Source organism: Schistocerca gregaria, chromosome 4, assembly GCF_023897955.1.
Source record: "Schistocerca gregaria isolate iqSchGreg1 chromosome 4, iqSchGreg1.2, whole genome shotgun sequence".
NCBI lineage: Eukaryota > Metazoa > Arthropoda > Insecta > Orthoptera > Acrididae > Schistocerca > Schistocerca gregaria.
The window spans coordinates 286,459,618-286,481,871 of NC_064923.1; positions in this window are offsets into that span (position 1 = coordinate 286,459,618).

Below are 22,254 nucleotides of genomic sequence, written 5' to 3' on the forward strand. Positions count from 1 at the left end.
AAACAACAGGTTTCAGAGTCTATATGACTACACTGTTGCAGTCATGTTAGAACATAAGCGGTTGCTCAGTGGAAACGATGTGACGCACTGAATAAAATACATTCGAAAGCCAAAAAGAAACATAACTACTCCTCCACCGGTTGTGTTAAATCTGACCAAAATCATGTAGATGTTGCTGCTTTTGTTCTCTTTTAACCGAACAACAGTAGCGATAGGGGTGGTAGAAATTTAAATGGCTGTCTGACCTCCGATTCCCAATTAACAGGTACATTTCGGGTTACCTGCTAATCTTCTCCTATCTTGATTGTAACCAGCATCGGCCCTCATCCTTCTAGAAGGGGTTTCTGATTATTAATTAGAGGGTTGTAGAAGGCAACAGGGGAATTCTGCAGACCCGAAGTCGGACAGATCTGTTAATATACACTGAAACGCCATGCGCTGCGTTCGGCAACGCCTGTCTAAGACTACAAGTGCCTGACGCAGATGTTAGATCGGTTACTGCTGCTACAATGGCAGGTTATAAAGATTTCAGTGAGTTTGAACGTGGTGTTACAGACGGCGCGCGAGCGATGGGACACAGTACGTATCTCCGAGGTAGCGATGAAGTGGGGATTTTTCCTGTACAGCCATTTCACGATTGTACCTTGAATATCAGGAATCCACTAAAACACCAAATCTCCGACATCGCTACGGTCGGAAAAAAAGTTTTTGCAGGAACGGGACCAACGGGGACAGAAGACAATCGTTCAGTGTGACAGAAGTGCAACCCTTCAGCAAATTGCTGCAGATTTCAATGCTGGGCCATCAATAAATGTTAGCGTGCGAACCATTCAACAAAACATCATCGATATGGGCTTTCAGAGCCGAAGCCCACTCGTTTACCCTTGATGACTGCACGACACAAAGCTTTGCGCCTCGCATGGGCCCGTCGAACACCGACATTGGACTCTTGATGACTGGAAACATGTTGCCTGGTCGGACGAGCCTCGTTTCAAATTGTAACGGGTATGGAGACAACCTCATAAATCCATGCACCCGGCATGTCAGCAGGGGACTGTCCAAGCTAGTGGAGGCTCTGTAATTGTGTGGGGTGTGTACAGTTGGAGTCATGTGGAACCCCCTATAGTCTAGATACTAATATGATTGGTGACACGTACGTAAGTGTCCTGTCTGATCACCTGCATCCATTCATCTCCATTGTGCATTCCCACGGACTTGAGCAATTCCCGCAGGGCTATGCGACACCCCACAAATCCAGAATTGCTACGGAGTGGTTCCGCGAACACTCTTCTGAGTTTAAACTCTTCCTCTGATCACCAAACTCGCCAGACATGAACATTATTGAGCAAATTTGGGGTCCTTTGTCTCCAGCCCCTCGTACTCTTGCGGATTTATGGACAGCCCTGCAGGATTTGTGGTGTCAGTTCTCTCCAGCACTATTTCAGACATTACTTGAGCTCATGTCATGTCTTGATGCAGCACCTCTGCGTGCTCGTGGGGGTCCTACACGATATTAGGGAGGTGTACCAGTTTATTTGGTTCTTCAGTATGTTTCCATAAACACACATGGAAATGCGAGGTAGTCTGTTACTATTAAAATATCGGATACTACACTCACAGGAATAGCGCATAGCTGACAGGTAAATGTCTTGCTGCAGGACAAAACAAAGGGAACAATTTACACACAAACGATCGTCCTGTTAACTCGTCCGGCCCTTGATCAGAGTGGTTGTACACAGGGAGATAGTGATGATTATTATTGTTCACGAGAAAGAATAAACTGAAGCCCAGGCAGGGGCAGTAAATACGACTATCGAGCAAGCACCAAGACGTACAAATGGCAGCTACATCTCTGCTACTGAAATCCACGGACCAGCTCCAACTACCACTGTAAACAACTGAGGACGAGATAGCTTCTCCCATCAGTTTTTTTTTACTGAGAGTATCGCAGCCTTGTAAGCGTGTACCGGCAGAAAGAGGAGCCAACCTAACCAGAGTGACGGTTCAGTTCTGTTCCAGTCAGGAAGGTCTGGTCTCACGTTTCCGAAGATGAGTTCCTAGAAGTGGCGGAAATTCGTCGAAAGGGGAAGGACAGACTGGTGTCCCTCCGCCACGAAGAAGCTGTGGTCTGGAATTCAAAATAACGGCTCGAACAGCCTTTGTGACTGTTCCCTAATTTGCAAATAATTAGCAGTATTTAAATCAAGGCTGGAAACATTACTCCGTCCCCACTAGACAACAGGCCTCTGGTTAGGCAAATCTACAGTGATATCCGACTGCCAGGGAAAATTAACTTGATATGGTTTGTCGATAAATTCATCGTATTTCTGGAATTTTAATCGGATCGACCTTGCGATATATCAAATGATTCGTAAATTAGCGTATAGTCAGAAAGTCAAAATGTATTTTGTTATGATACTCTCCCTTTGCAGGAGGGGTGGATTGGATGGCAGTCATTCCTGCTGCACACCTTGTGGTAGACTAGATAAAAGTCCCTGCTCTCCAGTCTGCAACCCTTCCATTAGTTAGTGTGATACTGGAAAAAAATCATTAAATCCATGTCCTCGTTTTTCTTAAGTATTTAACCGTAATAGCAGCTAGTCAATCATAACCCTGTAAATAGCAGGCCCAGTTTTTGTAAATCTTTCGTGGGTCGCACTTTCGCTTCATAACATGGACTTTTCACAGCCGAAAGCTTCCTTTTGAACATTTACAGTGTTTAAACATTGTATGACTGCCCCTGAGTGCCAAAAAATCTGAATTCCCATAAGTATTAAGTGAAATTTTTGCTCCAGTTTCTAAGTCAAGGAAAAATATGCTACGAAACTCTTAACTACTGAACTTCACGTCGATCAGTGATTGCACCTCAATAAATACTTCCTGGTAATTCTCTCTTACTGGGTACGTGAGATTACGGATCGCAAGAGGATGGAAGGCCTGCTGATGTGCACGTTTTGGCGACATTTAACAAACTAAATCGCTGCATGGAAAATGTTTATCCGCAGCGGCGGAGCGTTTAACATAGAACACATCGTAATACTATAGTTCCTTACAAGTAAACTGTCGTAACTCAGGGATCATCATAATTCAGCAAGACTAAGGAACGTATCATGTATATGCAATTGCTCACACAGAAAGATTCAAATTCACAGAGAAGATGAAAGCAAAATACTGTGTTTTCCATCATCAGATCCGGTTTGTGGCTCACACTGAAAAGAATCATTAAAGTAAACTGGGCGTACGATGCATGAAGTGAATCGCGGATGAATGAAGAATGAGTTCGGTTCCGTCTGAATCTTAAGTGAAACGGTAGCGAAATTTCACTCGCAAGAATCCCTCACTGCTACAAACGATAGGGGTTAATTGTTATAGAGATTTCTAACTAAAAACTGAAGTAACTACCATCCAATATCGCCACACAGAAGCGGCGTGTCATACAGAAGAGCGACTCATGGCTGCGAGTCGTCTCCTCCGCGTCCCGATTATTTCTTCCTAAAATCCAAATTTCATCGCGTCTAGTAATGGGGCAACCGATGGGGTTTTAACAAACTAAAGGCGAGTCGATATTTTTTTCGTTCACTCGGTTTTTTCAGACGAATGAAACAATCGAATGAAATTAGTCTCTGCTATAAGAATGTTTTCATCACTCCCTAGGTTTCACGAATCGTGACGAGGATTGCCAAATCTTTCAGAGAGAAATCACATTTTAAGGAGAAGTGAAAGAAAGTGCATCTCTAAAAATGAAGCAATTTCAAAATTTATGTATTTATTTAGTTAACTACGAATTTTTTCGCGCTTCTCAGTGTTGGTGTTAAAAGGTTTATTACTGGTGCTAGGTTAAAAAATTTATACTGAAATAATGACCAGTTACTCTCTTGTTTAAATTTATTGAATCCCTGTCTCTCTCTCTTCCCGCTAGTTTGCACTCATCACCGATAGTTCTATTTCCATAAATGCTAAACTGATGTCAACAGACTCCATATAAGATACATTTCTTTTTAATTCTTTGGAGACTTAATCACTTGCTTTTTAAGCATATACTCTCACTTGTCAGAAGATTTTTTGCGAGAAATATTTCTCATAATTCGTTTATTTCCTCTGAATTTCTTTAATACAGTTACAGAATATGAATCATCTTTGCAGAAACGGTATACCGTACTGAACTTATCTTGAGGATTAGTCTTTACCCAGTCATATGATTTTTTCGATTCCCTCGCCACTTAGCGATTCGGCATATTGATGCAGACACAAAGCTCACTATTGAGTAAACTCCTGTTCTTAAAAACAGACGAAAAATTGAACTAAAAGCTACTTATTGGCACTCAATAAAGGGCAGATATCGGAACGTCATTAACAGCGGCGACAGGCAAGAACAGAGAGACGTCAACAATAATGATTTAACAGTAGCAAAAAGATCGAATGTTTCCGCTCAGAACTGAATGCCTCAGACCGCGTCGACTGTTTTCATTCGGATGCTCCCACAGTCTGGTTCCACTCAAAAGAATGAATGAATAATTCAACCATACTTCAAAGTACAACCGAATGAGTCGTTTGTTTTCCACCAACTGATTGAATCCATTGTTTTCATTCGGTTATTCCAATCACTGGTCGGCTTTGCGTACCCAAAGCAAACAAACTGGGTGTGGGCGCACTGACCAATCACTAAGTTGAAGTTGTCAGTAGTGGTAGGCGTTGCCTCCAGTCACAAGACAGGAAAGACAATGCCTGGTTCTTTCGCCTCAGAATTTTCCACTCGTCTCAACGTCCAAAATTCGAACATGATGTCCTAAGCACGTGGGTCAAGAGGAACGAGTCCTGTAGCTGCACATTTAAAGCGTTTGTCAGACTGCTGTTGAGACTGCCTGGCGCCACGCCCCGGCTTCGAAGACAGCTTTCAACCGCCTTTCCCACACTGCTACTGTAAACTTAAATCAAGACTCAAGTATTTCCCCTGGATTCAGGAGATGTAGTGTGCTTAATATCAGATGTAGTAAAGATGAGAACAAAACACGCTCGGTCACTGTCAGTGTGATCGTCGTCCTAGGCATGTAAAAATATTAGAAAATGCAGGCAGAGATAAGACGTTCTACCTACTTGATCAAAGCATGTAATTTTAAAGCCACAAAATTGTATGAAAGGTGGAAACCACAAGACCATAAAACCACAAAATTATATGAAATATGGGTTGATGGACGACTTTCACTTGCTCTTGAAGTCTTCGAGTTGATTCTTTTGCGTTACGTGTTGCTTAAACAATGTGTCCAGCTTATTGGAGTCCAAAATCCTATTGTATTTCAGAAAGGATAAGATGTTCCATCTAGTTTGTCACTGAATTTATTTATTTCAGGATCGCAATTTCGCCGCATTACCATTATTCCATTCGCTGATACACTCTATACTGAGTTGTCACGTGAAAATGACACACATGCAGAAACTGTGACTGTGAGATAAATTAATTCTCTGACAGTTCACGCAAAAAGAACATATCGTAGTTTCTCAGTTACTTGCAGAGTGATGTCACTGATTAATTTGACTATTTTAATGTTGTATCTGTTAGTTTAACACTAATAAAGAGACTGAAACATGAGTATAATGTGCCCAGTTTTCAAGCCGCGTCAATTCGAATAAAATTCTCGTGCTTTCGAGGGCCATCTCCGCTATCGTCGTCGGGAGTGAAACCACTGGCTAACAGAGTTCGCTCGCACATAACTGAGGTTTGACACCTAGGCTGGTGGTGAATTTCTAGCTCCGCTGGGGCGCTTCTCCTTCCGACTTGATCGGGTGTGGGAGAAATTTGCATGAAGGTGTTGTGATTGACGTGGTGTTTTTTTTTTTTAAATTAAAGATGAAAGAATAGTTAGAGGGATAGTAGAAGAAGCAGGAAAACGAACGCCCCAATTGACTGGCCGGCGTAGTATTTAAAAATGACAGATGAAAGGATAATAGAAGAGACAGTGAGAGAGTGAAGAAGACGAACGGCCCATTGCATTGACTAGCCGGTAGCTTACAAGTAAATGACAGATTAAAGGAAAGGAGGAGGGACAGTAAGAGTTGAATGAAAACGAAAGGCCATTGTCCTGGCCTCATCTTCGTGGCGGCGTCGGTGACGCCTGTGGCAGGCAGTCACAGTCATGAGGGGCTGAAGGGGGGGGGGGGGGGGAGGGAAGAGAAAGAAGTCGGAGAGTGACAAATGGAGAAGTGAAAAAGAAAGGGCCTGTAAGGATTAGGCCGACGTTGGGGGGGGGGGCGGGCGTGAGGGGCGGTGGGGGTGGCGTGAGGGGTGGTGAGAGGGGGAGGGGTGCATGTCATGACGTGGTGATGAGATGGGGCGATGATACGAAAAAGATGCAGTGACATGAAAGTGACTAGTGAATGGGGAGTCATGAGAAGCGGAAGAGAAGGTTAGGCCAGCGAGTAGTGGCCAGACGGTGGACGTGGGTACCCAGGGAAAGGATTAGGCGATTGGGAGAGTGGCGGGTTTCCTGGTAGAAGGAAGCGGCTGCGGAAAGGATGTGGGAGTGAAGGAGTGGCACCTCGACCAGGATATGGAGTTCTTGGGTTGGGAAGTCGAAAGGGAGGTGGAGGGCACGCCGGAGAACTTCATTTTGGAGGGTTTGGAGTCGGCGGAGCTGGGTGAGGACAGCATTGCCCCACACCACCGCCGCGTATACAAGGATGGGACGAACAAGGGAGGTGTACAATCTGACAGCAAGGTGTGTAGGGAGTGAAGAGGTGGGATTGATGAGGAGGTAGAGCAGGCGTAGCCGCCCTATCGCCTTTCGGCGCACGTCGTCAATATGGGGGCGCCAGGTGAGGCGTTGGTACTTCGCAGTACCAAGGACGGACACCTGCGGGAGCCGAATGGGAATATGGCGCCGGCAAAGACTGACAGTAACTACAGTTTTCGTATTATATAGGCACGATTGCGGCCCCTGGCACCAATCAGAGAGGGCGGAAACGACGCGTGCGCGGAAGCTGTTTGGGCTGTTCATAGCAGCTCCGGCCCGCCGCGGAACCGAGTGTCTTCAGTTGGCGCAAGAGGCCGGCATCGCGTGTGAAACTGTCGCTCCCCACCCCCGCCTACAAGCGTCAAGCATTCATCGTTGCTTTTTTCGACATATAAGGCCCGCCCCCACGCCCTACTAAGTGTGTTGTACCCCTGGTCTCTGTTAAAACTGTTGCTTCATTCTAATCTCCGTCGCCTCTTTTGTAACGGAATCCCAGTATGTCGACGCATGAGCCAAGACTCTCGTGCTTTCAAATTTTGTTTTGTGTCCGTTTCCCAAGAAATGCTCAGCTATGGTCCTCCCCCTCCACCCCCTCTTTCGTTTAAAGTGTCGCTTGTGCTTTCTATAACGCTCTTCAATTGTGCGAATTGTCTGACCTATACAAATGCTGCCGCATTCTCAAGCTACACCAAACACACCGGACACCGATGACCTATGCCGTCTTGAACAAGGCTCAGCGTATCTCGCATCTGGGGGGGGGGGGGGGGGGGAGCTGGTCTCAGTCCATGTCTCTGCAGCCCATGGCCTAACTTGCTGCTCGTTGCTCCACAGTATGGCAGGAAAGCAGCCGGCTTGGCCTCTTCTACCTACCCACAAGGCGTCCTTCTTCCGTGTTACTTGAAAGCGCTTCCAATGCCTCTCTCGCTACAGCCATTATCTCTGAGCACATGTCACAAGTGTCGCAATTCAGACTGTAGGTGATCGTCGTTATAATTAAGTTTTCCTCTGTGTGACAACGTTTCAAAAACGCGGAGTGGCCAATGGCATGCAAACTTGGCCCCCACACAAATACCCAGAGTGGCCAATGGTGTGAAAGATAGCTCCCCCTCCCCTCCCTCCCCACCTGAAAATGCGGGGTGCCCAATGGCGTGCAAGCTTGGCCCTCTTCACTGAGCCATTTTAATTTTTATAGTTCAGTTGCGCGAGTACAGTCATTTACCGTCTGTATATCTGTCTAGTACGAAGCACCGCCGGCAGCAGCAGTGGTCCGCGGGGAAGTAGAAGCCTATTAGTAAGTACCTGTCAGACTCCGTTTTTCGCTGTAATAATATGGTTATTGTGCATGCGCGCGTAACAGCTATCCAATTTTATACTGCTTCCTTGATTGTGCATTTTACAGGCACTCGGCATAAATTAATAGCGTTTATACTTAGGGTTATTGTTGTTACTGTTACAGATGAGGACGGCGAAAGTTCTTGCTTGAACCGCAGCAGTAACAGCAGTCACTGTCCACAAGATGTCTGCGGACTGGGTGACATTCGATGCGGATCTGGTGACATTCGACTAGGTTGTAGCACAGCCAGAGTAACAGCAGGATGGAACAAAAGGTTTACTATACATTTTGGCAGATCTTCACATCCTCACCAAAATGATAACATTAGCTGTAAACCAAATGAAAGGCAGAGAGTGCAAAGTCAAACGCATTCACATCGCAGGTAGTGGTATCACAAGGAGGAATAGTATCACTACCTCTACACTGAAGCGCCAGAGAAACTGGTGTAGGCATGTGTATTCAAATACAGAGACATTTAAACTGGCAGAATAAGCCGCTGCCGTCGGAAACGCCTAATAAGACAACAATTGTCTGGCGCAGTTGCTAAATCGCTTACCACTGCTACAACGACAGGACATCAATATTTAAGTGAGTCTGAACGTGGTATCATAGTCGGTGCACCAGCGATGGGACACAGCATCTCCGGGGTACCGATCAATTGGGGATTTTCCTGTACGATCATTTCATGAGTGTACCGAGAATACCAGGACTCCACTAAAAAACCAAATGTCCGACATCGCTGTCGCCGCGAAAAAAGATACTGCAAGAACGAGACGAACGACGACAGAAGAGAATCGTTCAATGTGTCAGAAGTGCAACCCTTCCACAAATTGCTGCAGAATTCAGTGCTGGGCTAACAACAAATGTCAGCGTGCGAACCATTCAACGAAACGTCATTGATATGGGCTTTCAGGGCCGAAGCCTACTGGTGTACCCTTGATGAATGCACGACACAAAACTTTACGCCTCGCATGGGCCCGTCAACCCCGGCATTGGACTACTGATGACTGGAAAAATGTTGCCTGGTCGGAAGAGTCTCGTTTTAAACTGTATCGAGATGATGGACGTCTACGGATATGGAGACAACCTCACGACTGCGTGGACCATGCATATTTTGGGAAATTTGTGATAAGCTCTTATGGTACCAAACTGCCGAGGTCATCGGTCCTTAAGCTTACACACCATTTAATGTAACTTAAACTAATTTACGCTAAGGACGGCACACACACCCATGCCTGAGGGAGGACTCGAACCTCCGACCGGGGAAGCCGCTCGGACCGTGACAAGACGCCTCAGACGGCGAGGCTACCCCGCTCGGCGGGACCCTGTATGTCATCGGGACTGTTCAAGCTGATGGAAGCTGTGTAATGGTGTGGGGCGTGTGCAGTTGGAGTGATATGGAACCCCTGATACGTCTAGATACGACTCTGACAGGTGACACGTACGCAAGCATCCTGTCTGATCACCTGTATCCATTCATGTCCATTGCGCATTCCGACAGACTTGGGCAATTCCAGCAGGACAATCCAGAATTGCTAGAGTGGCTCGAGGAACATTCTTCTGATTTTAAACACTTCCGCTGGCCAACTAACTCCCCAGACACGAGCATTATTGAGCATATCTGGGATGCGTTGCAACGTGCTGTTGAGAAGAGACCTCCACACCCTCTTATTCTTACGGATTTATAAACAGCCCTACAGGATTAATGGTGTCCATTCCCTGAGCACTACTTCAGACTGCTTCGAGTCCATGCCACGTCGTGCTGCGGCACTTGTGCTCGCGGTTGCGCTACAGTTTCTTTGGCTCTTCAATGTATAAGCACTTTACACGTCAGACATATCTCTTGCCAACAACACAGAAGAAAGCATGCCTCTATATACAAATGATACCGTCTACTGGATAACTGTAAACCGATAACATCCACCACGAACAAATCAGAAGCAAAGGTAGTAAAATGGAAGGAAAATTGGCAAATCAAGCTGAATGCAGCAAAGACTCAAACAATATTTTTTTCCCCCACAAACTCCTTGGGAGGAACAAAGAATACATCGGAAGGGTTATACAGCTAACGCTATGTGATACTCCCCTAAGGCTAAACAACACTGCCACATACGTAGGACTGCGCCTGGACCAAAATCAAAATTGGAAATCCCACCTACAATACTTGGAGGAGACAAGGGCTTGCGAGGCAAGTGCAAGGGAAATTCCACAGCTGTAGCATAAAGGCCGCTGTCCACAAGTACAAAACATACGTAAGACCTATGTTAGAATATGGAGCACCAGCACTGGTAGATATAAACCGAAATGCGCAAAGAAATTATATGCTACAAACAGACCAGTAATGCGAAGTTTTGCAAAACTACCATACTAGATTAGCAACGAAGAAACACATACTACAACAAAAACTATACCTCTCTAAACATGACTTGCAAACCTCAGAGCAAGGTACAGAAGATGTATATAGAACAAGACCGTGCAGACATGGCAACCATAACATCAACAACAAAATCACCAACAACCACGAAGCCAAAACAAAAATGCGTCAACCAGTCAGAACACCTGCACAAAATACAAGCAAAATACTCCCAGAATAACTCCCCACAATGCTGCCATTAACAGAGCGAGAACAAAGTTCAGACCACCTGAATGAACTGGCACCACCGGAACCCTCACCTACCCATGAACTGCCACCACCGTAGAACAACAAGAAAACACAAAATATCAAAAATATTATTGTACACCGACCAAATCAACTGCCCCATATAAAGCCAGAAGAAAACAATAAAAATAAAATAACAAACAAAAAAACCAGAGAGGACAAAAACCTAATATCTGAGCGTGCTCAGATATTCACATGAAGAATGAATTACATTTTCCCAGGCCCAACATTTCTATCCTATGACATCTTAACGTAGCCAATAGTGGATAACTGACTGAATTTCAATGAAAGTAATTTAATATCTTCAATTATAATTTTCAGTTTCGAATATACAGTTTGCTGTCGTAGCAGTTTTTCTTGTTGGTAACATGTAATACTTTTTATTAGTTTGGGATGATAAAGTGAGAATTTAAAAGGGAGAAAAGATAACCATTCCGTCATTACAACTTATATAATGTATATGATCATAATATTTTCAAATTAATTTTATTGACGGTTTGTAGCAACTAATACTGCCATTACAATTGCTTAGGTTAGTAACTTCAGTTATTTTATTCATATATAAAATTACAACTACAAATTCGGTACATTATATATCAGAGTTCTACCTCTGTCGTGTAAGTAACATACTATTAAACTGGGGCTGACAACCCGTGAAGACTTAATATATGAAATTCGCCGAGAGAGCCTGCACTCGCATGTACTATTGAACTATTGATTTTGAGATCGTTCGCACTCAGTGTTTTAATATTTGTTGTTAAAGGAATCTTTTTTTCAAGATTTATCCATAGTTTATTTCGATGTGAAGCATATTTGGAATGTTCCAAAATGCTATGGTCAAGATCTTCGTCGTCTTCTAGATATTCCACAGCACATGGGAGAGTCTATCACTACAATCCTTCAGAAGGGTGCAGGGAAACATGCATGTCTCAATCTTATTCTAGTAACTGATGTTACATAACTCCGAGAGATTTTTCTGACTGTACCACGGATTTTTTTGTATATTGCACAGGACTGTAGTACGAAAAGCCCTTTTCTGCTGTGATGTTTGCTACTGCTATTCCTCCTTTTTTGATAAATGAAGAAATTCAGAATACGGAAGCTGTGTAAACATCGGGTCCCCTTCTTTGATGCTTTCTCTTGCAACACCATCTAATACTTCATCATGCCGAATACCTGAGTGCCCCTTTCCCCATATTAGATTTAGAGATTTATTTTGGTTATTAATTGTACCAGTGCGTGTATACAACTGTTATTAGCTTTTCACTTTCGATGCTCTAATTGCTCTAAAACGCAATCATAATATATTATTACAGCATTACCGCTAAACTTCATCTTTGGCTCCGTTTACTGAAATGTAAACATTTGCATGTCAGTTATCAAATGGAAGTGAGCAATGATTAAGTATCCACTTACCGACCAAACGAACGTATTGATAGTGATGTATCTGCTGACTGGGCCGACGGTAGCATTTAACAGCCAGTGTGCTTGCACTGGTTTTGTCACCTTCTGTAACCGTGATTACAGTTGCTATAAAACCCACCCTGAACCTTATTCGGTGCTTGCAGTTTTTAGTGGCAGTTCGACTGCGCACCACGGTACCTGCTGGTTTGCGGTTCATTATGCGCTGTAATGTCTGGCTTGGAATTGCTCCACGCAACAAAGAATGTGAGAACACCGACAATGCTAATGACGTAACAGAAAGAAAAAAACGAGAAGTTACATCTGCCAGTAAGAGCTAAGAGAACTGTCATTCATGTCAAAGGAACGCAAGTAAAGTCGTATTTCATGTTTCGTATATTTATGAAGGATTTTATTGTATTGTTTTATTGATCCTCTTCACCATTTTTGTACATAGGTACAAACTGATATGAGACAAGACAACTTTGTGAGAAGATGAGACGAGACAACGTGAATTAATGGTATAATTCTGAACTGTATACATATTGTAAACATATGAGTCTACATACAAAAGCTGTAAACAGTGTGGTCATAGTTTACAACATTTTTTTGCACGAGAAGCAACCATACACATAGTCATCGTACTCTGACCATGAATTTACAATTAATCTATTTTAAAAAAAAGTTCATAGCTGGTCCAGTATCATTGTCACCATAGTTTACAATTGCAACTTTTTGTATGAAAGACACAAATTTGAAACTAAAAAATATTTACAATTTGTATGACTTGATGAAAATGTATTGGATGATATTCTACTCCTTTAACTATCAAATATTTAATTATATTTTATTTATATTGTAAATACATTTACTGAGGAAGTAGTTGTGCACAGATCCTTGAATTATGCAATCTGTTTCTTTCCTCCACACTTCACAAAATCTACACACACTTTCTCTCAACATTTATTATAACAATAAAGTGCACATTTAGGTTTTAACCTGACAGATTCTCAGTTACATCTTAGTAACTGCTGTTTTAAATGCTGAAATATCTTTGATCAATATGATGTAACAAGGTAGCTCGTTGAACAGCTTGTTACCTGCTTGGAGTGGTTCATTTCTTCTCACTGTTGTATTGGAATACTGAACATGTACTAGTTTATTCCGGTTTCTTCTTGTGCTACGAGAAGGAATACGCTGGTTTCTAACTACAAGTTGGTCATTATCATATAAGATTCTCCTAATAGAAACTATCACTTGCGAAGGACAGAAACAAGTAAACTGAAAGACTTGAAGTCTTTTGAATAAAAACTCTCCCGAGCTTCTGGGAGATGTCCTTTCCATAGCTCGTACAACTCTCTTTTGGGCTGTGGAACAATTTTCGCTAACTCTCGTATTTCCCCAGAAGATTACCCCACACTGCAGCAGAGAGTCTACTTTGCCAAAGCACACAACTTCTGTTGTTTCCCTTGATGTGCAACTTGAAGAAATTCTTATGCAGTAACACATGATGTTCAGTTATTGATTACGTGTCTTGTATATTGAACCCGGCCATGGTCCTCCTTGATTCATACTGCAAGAAACTTTATAGTATTTACTAGGTCTACAACTCTGCTTCCACCGTTTTTTCTCGAAGTTTGGGCATCATTGTGAAAAACTACAAAAAAATATATGATTCATAGTATTGCACACCGCTAGCCTCTACATTCTCCCATCTTTCGGATAGCATACAAATACCGTGGCAGAAGAACTGGGCGTCTTTTGTGGGCATCCATGAATCGATTCAATTTTGCATTTGTTCATATGATCGGAAGTGCTGCACAGCCAGACTGTATCCCACTGATCTAAAAACGTAGTATTCAGAGAGAGCAACTTATGGAGAATACGGCGGGAGGGGCAGGACTTCTCATTTCAACGTTTCCTTGTATATTTTGACGGTTTTTGCGACATGGGGTCGAGCACTGACCTGCTGCAAAATTACCTTTACGTGTCTATCGCTGTATCATTCGATAATGATGGCCTGTGTGTGTCTTCCTCTGTTTCAGTAGCTATGAAAACGTTCTGCCTTCCACCTCCATGCCGGTCTTCGACATCAAAATCACCGTTGAAAACATTCTCTGCACGTTTTTCCTCTAATAGTTCCCTCACCATTGGTCTTACCCACCATTTTAAGAGCCACAGCCGCAGATTTCTTCATGTTAAAGCAGAATATTAAAACTTCTCGCAAGTGGTGAAAATGGGTACGTAAGTTGACGTACTTAATCGACAATAACCTTATGATGCAATGACAAGTCGACTAATATTTTTATGGCATTATGTTTACAGATGTCTAAACTCATTGTATTACATCTATGACCAATCACCCGAACCCCACTTGCCGCTACTGCAGTGTATTGCAAAACGGCGGAAGCAAAGTTGTAGACCTAATATATTCGCCAAGTTTCTGAACAGCTCTGCAGGCGGGGCTAACGGTTGTTTATTCTCTACTGTGCGTAGAATAATAGTAACCGTTTTTGGGTATTTATTATTGGACTGTTTGCAAAAACCCAGTTTGTAATCAATATAACCTTGTTTGTGAGGAAGTATTTTCTATTGCTGGTAGGAAGTGGAAGTTAATTAATAAAGCTTTATAGCTACCAGTGTAGAAAAAGTTGCAAACAAGTCTAAGGCCACCTATGAAGGAAAGATATGGATTACCTGCAAGGCTAATCAAGTAGATGCAGTGCGTTATTTACAACTAACGGCGATCGTAAATTTTATTCGAATACACAAACACGCATTTTACACTACGGAACACCTCAGTCATAGGTCCAAGAACACTTTTGTGTTGGGAAGTTCACGAAATTCGATTAAGAACGTGAACACTATATTAAATGCAAAGCAAGAAGAAATTAATAATTGCCGACGCAGAGATCTGATTGACGTATGGAGCTGTTTTCCTTAGCACCGGGGTCCAACAGCCGTGATTAGGCCGAAGTGAAAAGGCCATTACCAGTCCTGTTGTAAAAAAAAAAAAAAAAAAAAAAAAAAAAAAAAAAAAAAAAAAAACAACCTATTCGATGAGCTTTCATTAAATCTATCAACTATAATTACGTCGAAGAAAAATTTATTCCGTCCACGGATCGTAAGATCGGCGACTAAAGCTTCAGGGCTGCAATTCTGTCATCATTTCTACAAAGATTGCCCAGCAGCCGACGAAGGTGTCACGTTTGCTACTCATGCGCCTAAGGCGAGAGAGCCAATATAACATTATATAAACATCGAGTCATCTTACACACAGACACACAAAACCCGAGTAGAGTGAATATTTTGCAGACGCCAACCACCTCGTTGACCTACGCTGAGGTTACAAAAGTCATGGAATACCTCTTAACATCGTGTCGGACCTCCTTTTGCCTGGCGTAGTGCAGCGACTCGGCGTGGCATGGACTCACCAAGTCGTTGCAAGTCCTCTGCAGAAATACTGAACCACGCTGCCTCTGTAACCGTCCATTAATGCGGAAGTGTTGCTGATGCAGGATTTTGTGGCGAACTACCCTTTCGATTATTTCCCCATAGTTGTTAGATGGCAATCATGTCGGGCGATCTGGATGGCCAATCATTCGCTCGAAGTGTTCTTCAAACCAATCATAAACGATTGTGGCCCGATGACATGACATCGTTATTTGGGAACACGAAGTCCATGGATGGCTGCAAATAACAACTTCCGGTCAATGTTTGGTTCAGTTTGACCAGAGGACCCAGGCCATTCCATGTAAACACAGCCCATACGATTATTGAGCCACCACCAGCTTGCACAGTGCCTTGTTGACAGCTTGGGTCCGTGGCTGCGCGGGGTCTGAGCCACACTCGAACCCTACCATCAGTTCTTATCAACGGGAATCAGGACTCATCTGACCAGGCCACGGTTTTCCAGTCGTCTAGACTCCAACCGATATGGTCACAAGCCCAGGCGAGGCGCTGCAAGCGATGTTATTCTGTTAGCAAAGGCACTCGCGTCTGTCGTCTGCTGTCATTACCCATTAAGGCCAAATTTCATCGCGTCCCACATTGAGTACTGTGGTCATTTCACGCAATGTTGCTTGTCTGTTAGCAATGTCAACTCTTGGCAAACACCGCTGCTCTCGGTCGTTAAGTGAAAGCCGTCGGCCACTGTGTTGCCCATTGTGAGAGCTAATGCCTGAAATCTGGTGTGTTGGGCACACTTTTGACACTGTGGATCTCGGAAGCGAATTCCCTAATGATTTCCGAAATCGAATGTGTCTTGCGTCAAGCTTCTATATTCCGCGTTCAAAGGCGTCGTGCGGCCATAATCCCGTCGGACATCTTTTAAGGTTAATGACCTGAGAAGACATGACAGCTCCGAAATGCGCTGCCTTTTTTAAACCTTGTGTACGCGATACTGCCGCCATCTGTATATGTGCATATCGTCTCCCATGACTAGTCACCGCAGTGTAATATGTGCCTGGGCAACGAAAATCCAACGTACGCCTGACTTCGAGAAGCTAAACAGATTCTTATCGTATAGTGTAACGACTCATGACAGATTACCAAAGGAACCGCGCCTACCCGTCAACACCGATTTCATCCAAGTGAGTGGTAAACAGGGCTTGGCCAGAAATGAAAGCGAGAGAAGAGGGAGATCCAGATCACCAAAAGTTTAGAAGAAAATAGCATTTTTGGCGCTGTTGGGTGACTGGAAAGATGGCGCAGTGGAAAGGGCGCAGAATGGTAATCGAGGCTACTGTGTTCCATATGCGGAAATGTTTTAATTTCAATTTTTACGTTACTCGCGCTGCAGGTAAACTGTAATAATACTCAATATATTGTATTTATTAATATTTTCATGTTGTTGTTGTTGTTGTTGTGGTCTTCAGTTCTGAGACTGGTTTGATGCAGCTCTCCATGCTACTCTAAACATTTTCATAAAAGGCATGAAAAGAAAAGGAAAAATCGGGATTGCGAATAATTTTCGTGGAAGGATTTGTAAGGGGTACACGAGAAATTTCTATAAAAACTTAGATACTGTTATTATTCTATATTTCATGATTTACACCTGCGGAAGTAATATTCACCGTAAAAACAGGGGAAGGAGTAATTTTCTCGGCATCTTCGAACGCTGTAAACGAAGCATTTTTACAATTATATGTTGTTTTAAAGTTTCTATACAAAAAACGAGCTTAGTTTACATTCATAATGGCTCTCTTTCATCGCACTGTTTGGCAGTACACAACGCCTAACGCATCATTTCTTCTTTTGTTGGTGAGGATACCTCGTGATGTACATACAGTGGAATGTATTTGATACAGTCTTCTCGGGATGTGATTTGATTTGCGAAACTTTTTGATAAAATTTCTTAGCTGGCGATAAAAATAAACATGGCAGGGTTGCCCTAGAGTTGTGAATTACGGGGGAATCATTTTAATATAGAACGACGTGAATCTTTCTTCATCTTGAAAAATCTTGTCATGGAAGTGTGGATTTGTTTGTCCTCCCAGCTAATCAGTTAACAGAAGAAATTTGTTCTCCTGCACATAAGGTTTCATCCAATCAGATACCATTTACAGAGCATTACCTCTGATTATTTGCTGTGTACATAACGTTAGAACTCTGTGGTGTTGAACTTCAGGTCACGTCTTGGTTAAGTCACAGTAGCGGGTAGATAGCTTCGGACATTGAGTCATGGTTATCAGATGACAGATGCGCTCTTATCCAGTAGCTAGCTGCACGTAGTTATGACTGTGGCCGAAAGATATGAGCTTCTTAAGGACTACGGAATTATCAAGTAGTTAAAACATATTTTGGAAACAAAACTGTAGTTATTGTGATTATTGCGACTGATAGATGTCTATTAACTGAGTACACGTTGGTGTGAGAACTGTGATTGTACAGAGAAAGTGAAGTATACTCACAGGGGAATTTTGTAATGTACAACTAGCCAGTTTTGGGATTGGGAAAACAATAAATATTTTACGATAATTCTGTTATTTAAAGAGGGAGTTATTTTGATTTTCGAGGAGTTTCTAAATTTGTTCATTTAGTAAATTGTTCATATATCCTATTAAGCTGTGATTGGTCAAATGCTAAAAAAGCGGGATTGCGCGGATTAATACTAATATCGGATTGGCTATGATGTGTATCGGACAGTCACAGTACAGTGGGTTCGCGCGTATTTTGTGGGTTAAACAATTGCTTTGAGAAGTCTAAACAGTCAGTTCGGAGCTCAGCCGTCATCATGTTCCGATGCGGATCGCTCTGAATACGTGTGATAATTTTGCAGAATAATGATTAAACTTGCCCTTGGAGTGCTGCAAAGTGGAGGCGAACGTGTGAGAAAAATTAACACGTAAAATTACGATTTTAATATGTAAGCTGTGACTTCTGAATAACGAAAAATCGGCGTGGCATGTTATACAAGCAGTGACCACTAATCGAACACTCGTAGTGGTCAAATTGTGTAACATGAAAGCGAGCATTCTGACACAGACAATCCGTTTGGTAATCCTTTTGAATATGGGTTTGGTCAATTACCATAAGCTGACTATTACGAGCGACTGATTTTGTGTGAATGTTGAACTTAATATTAACACGGCTTTGGCTAATATATCGAAGTTTTCACCCACAAGCCACCTTTCAATGAATCGTTCAGTTAACCTGATACTGACAAACATTTGTTGCAACAGTTGTATCCGTATAATGCTGTTGGCTCTACTACAGTAAAGGTACATCGTTTGTAACAGGGAAGGCATCTTGATTGGACTACAGCAGAAGAAATCACCGCAAGGTGAGTGAACTTTATTTCTGTAGGACGAGCATATAGCAACTGCGATGTTACAAGTTGATTTCGCGACCCTGGATTAACGTACTGTAGGTACTCATTCCGCTACGCCATCCGCTGCTTGGGAACAGTTCTAACACGCAGTAAATGGCTCGTGCCTCGACCGACTGGTAAGAATCCTTCTCAGGAACGAGTAGATGTATCGTTCAAATTTATGCCACGTGTTGAAGTCTATGGTCCCTAGATGTAAATATTTTAAGCTTCTAAGTCAGTTTAAACAAAAGATATGGCTACTTATGTCACATATTTTGGTACTCGAAAACTGACGCATCAAAACCTATAGGGTCAATCCCGTTAACCTGGGATCATGAAATTTGACAAGAAGCATTATTTTACAATACAAGTAAAGAGAAAGAACCGAACCTGTCAATTCGTAATAGTACCACACGAAAAAAAATTTCTTTTGTCATTTGTTATTCGACTTCAAACTTGAAATTAAAACATTATCTAAACTCTTGGTGTCGTTGGGATCGATATCTTGCCAGTATCAGTCTCGATAACAGGCAAAAATCGACAGTATATACGATTCCAGGAATTGCTAAACTATCTATATACATAATTAAGTTTGTACGGAACCCTCAGTTTGCGAATCCCACTCACACCTGACAAGGACGAACCCGGGATTTTGGCAAACGGGAGAGGGGGAGGGGGTTCAATTTATCTTTTTAATGTACCTAATTTGCTTTCGGGTGGCTTTTATGCAAACATTATTTTGTCTATAAATTTAAGCAAGAAAACTCTTCCTTAAAAAAGTATAACATTTTATATATATAGCTGGGGAATACCCAAATGCACAATGAAATATCCCTTTATGGCTTTATGGTAACTTTGATCTCCTGCCAAACGCATTAAAATTCTAATATAAAGTATTGCCTCTTTGCTAAAGAAACACAGCTCGGTCCTCTAATACAAGATTTATTATCGCACTGCAAGATATCTTAACGTTGGGTTGTGTAACTTATAAGGTTAACCAGGTTCAAATCTCTTTTGACAATAGCTATCTTTCTGATGCAACAATCTTGTATTTACAGTTATGACTTACCTGAAAGCAAGTCAGAATTCCTTCAGCACATCGAAGTATCCTAGGTTCCTCGGTTCAACTTGAAATTTTATTAAAGAATCTTCCATTCCAATAAATTCTTCGATTTCCTTATGTTATGAAGCACTTAAAAAAAATATTATTTCAACAGTCGATCTGAAACTGTAGGAACCAAATTGATATATTAAGCAATAATGAATACACAGATACTATGAGCTACAGTTTCGGGTTCTTAACGTTGATTATTCATTTATTGATTTGAACTGGACTTACAATGTATGTGACCTCATAAATCAGGCTATACAGCATTGATGCTAATCAAGCCCTCTACGGCAATCAACATATGGCGTTTCTATAACGTTTATTTACGAATACGTTAGAGTTGTGACGGTTGGACTTACTGCTCTAAAGATATTAGAAATAAGACATCTCACAGCAGAACATAGTTCTTGTAGTAAAACTTCGAGACATGGTATATCAGTACGTTATTGCAAAAGATGTTCGGCTCGTCTTCGATGCAGCTCATTTCATTTAAGCATCTTTGAGCGAAATGGAATCTTTAAAAGGGAATAAAGGAATTTGGAAGGATTTGGCTGTGACCTCTATTACGTGATTAACCCCGGCATTTGCCTAAACTGAAAATGGGAAACCGCAGAAAATCATTTTCACGGCTGCCGGCGGATTGATTCGCCTCCAAAACCAGGGAAAGCGAACTCAGATCCATAACGGTCGGTGGAGAATTTGGAGGAAACTGAGTGTTGTACATCGATTCAAAATAAAATAAAATGCTTCATAATAAAAGATAGAATTCTGATATTGCACGATTTTCCTTTAATTGTGCTCGATTGTCATTTGGTAGTCCATGAACACATGCATATTTTAAGATTTATTCGCGCTTGAAATTCCTGACATACAAGAGCCTAAATAGGTTCTTGGGCGAAGGCAAGGGGTCGGTGGGGGGGGGGGGGGGGGAGGAGGAGGGAGAGGAGGGAGGAATGTGCACAAGGCGTGGACGAACTGAAGCAGCCCGCTGAAAAAATATTTTAGAAACGAGGAACACTATAGAATGTGCTATCGTTACACACCCATTCCGCTCTCCATAAACCGCTCCCCACTGTTCCGTATCCGAACTGGTTTTTAGGACTGTGTACCGTCCTGGTAATATGACAGGGCGATATTTTGCCATTTGGGCTACTAGTGATATAATCTTGAGCAATTGTTTCAAAGCAATGCAACCATTGCCCGTTTGGGCGATATTTTATTTGATCAGTGCGATTTTTGGGTGACGCAGGCAAATCTAAATCTATTTTTATGCACTGAATTTAATTTAATATTATTTGTTATCATGTTTACCGCTCCGCTGCCTTCTGAAATAATGAAACATTCCAACACGAAAGTTCTACCAGCCTCCAAATAACGACACCAGTGCTAAAACTAAAATGCTACAGATAGGTAAATAGATTATTTAAGGAATGTGTGCATATTTGTAACTTACCATAACAATAGTGGATGAATCAGAATCGGTTTTCTTCTTCTTTATTGTTACAGATTTATCCATACCTAGAAATTATTACAACGGCACTCAGCACAAAAACAATAAACAGCAGCACTAACATTAAATTTAACTGAGTGTACGAACTGAACTGATTAGTAAAAGCCGGACGGGGTGGCCGAGCGGTTTTAGGCGCTACAGTCTGGAGCCGCGCGACCGCTACGGTCGCAGATTCGAATCCTGCCTCGGGCATGGATGTGTGTGAGGTCCTTAGGTTAGTTAGGTTTAAGTAGTTCTAAGTTCTAGGCGGCTGATGACCTGAGACGTTCCCATAGTGCTCAGAGCCATTTTTTTATTAGTAAAACAGCTGAGCTCAATGAAGGCCAACAAAATTCAAATGGTTCAAATGACTCTGAGGCCATCAGTCCCCTAGAACTTAGAACTACTTAAACCTAACTAACCTAAGGACATCACACACATCCATACTCGACGCAGGATTCGAACCTGCGAGCTTACCGGTCGCATGGTACCAGACTGAAGCGCCTAGAATCGCTCCGCCACAAAGGCCGTCGAAGGCCAAAAATGAACAGCAGTTGGTCTTGAATACTGTAGGGATGGGCGACAGACAATAGTGCTATCGATATACAGGGTGGTCCATTGATCGTGACCGGGCCAAATATCTCACGAAATAAGCATCAAACGAAAAAACTACAAAGAACGAAACTTGTCTAGCTTGAAAGAGGAAAACACATGGCGCTATAGTT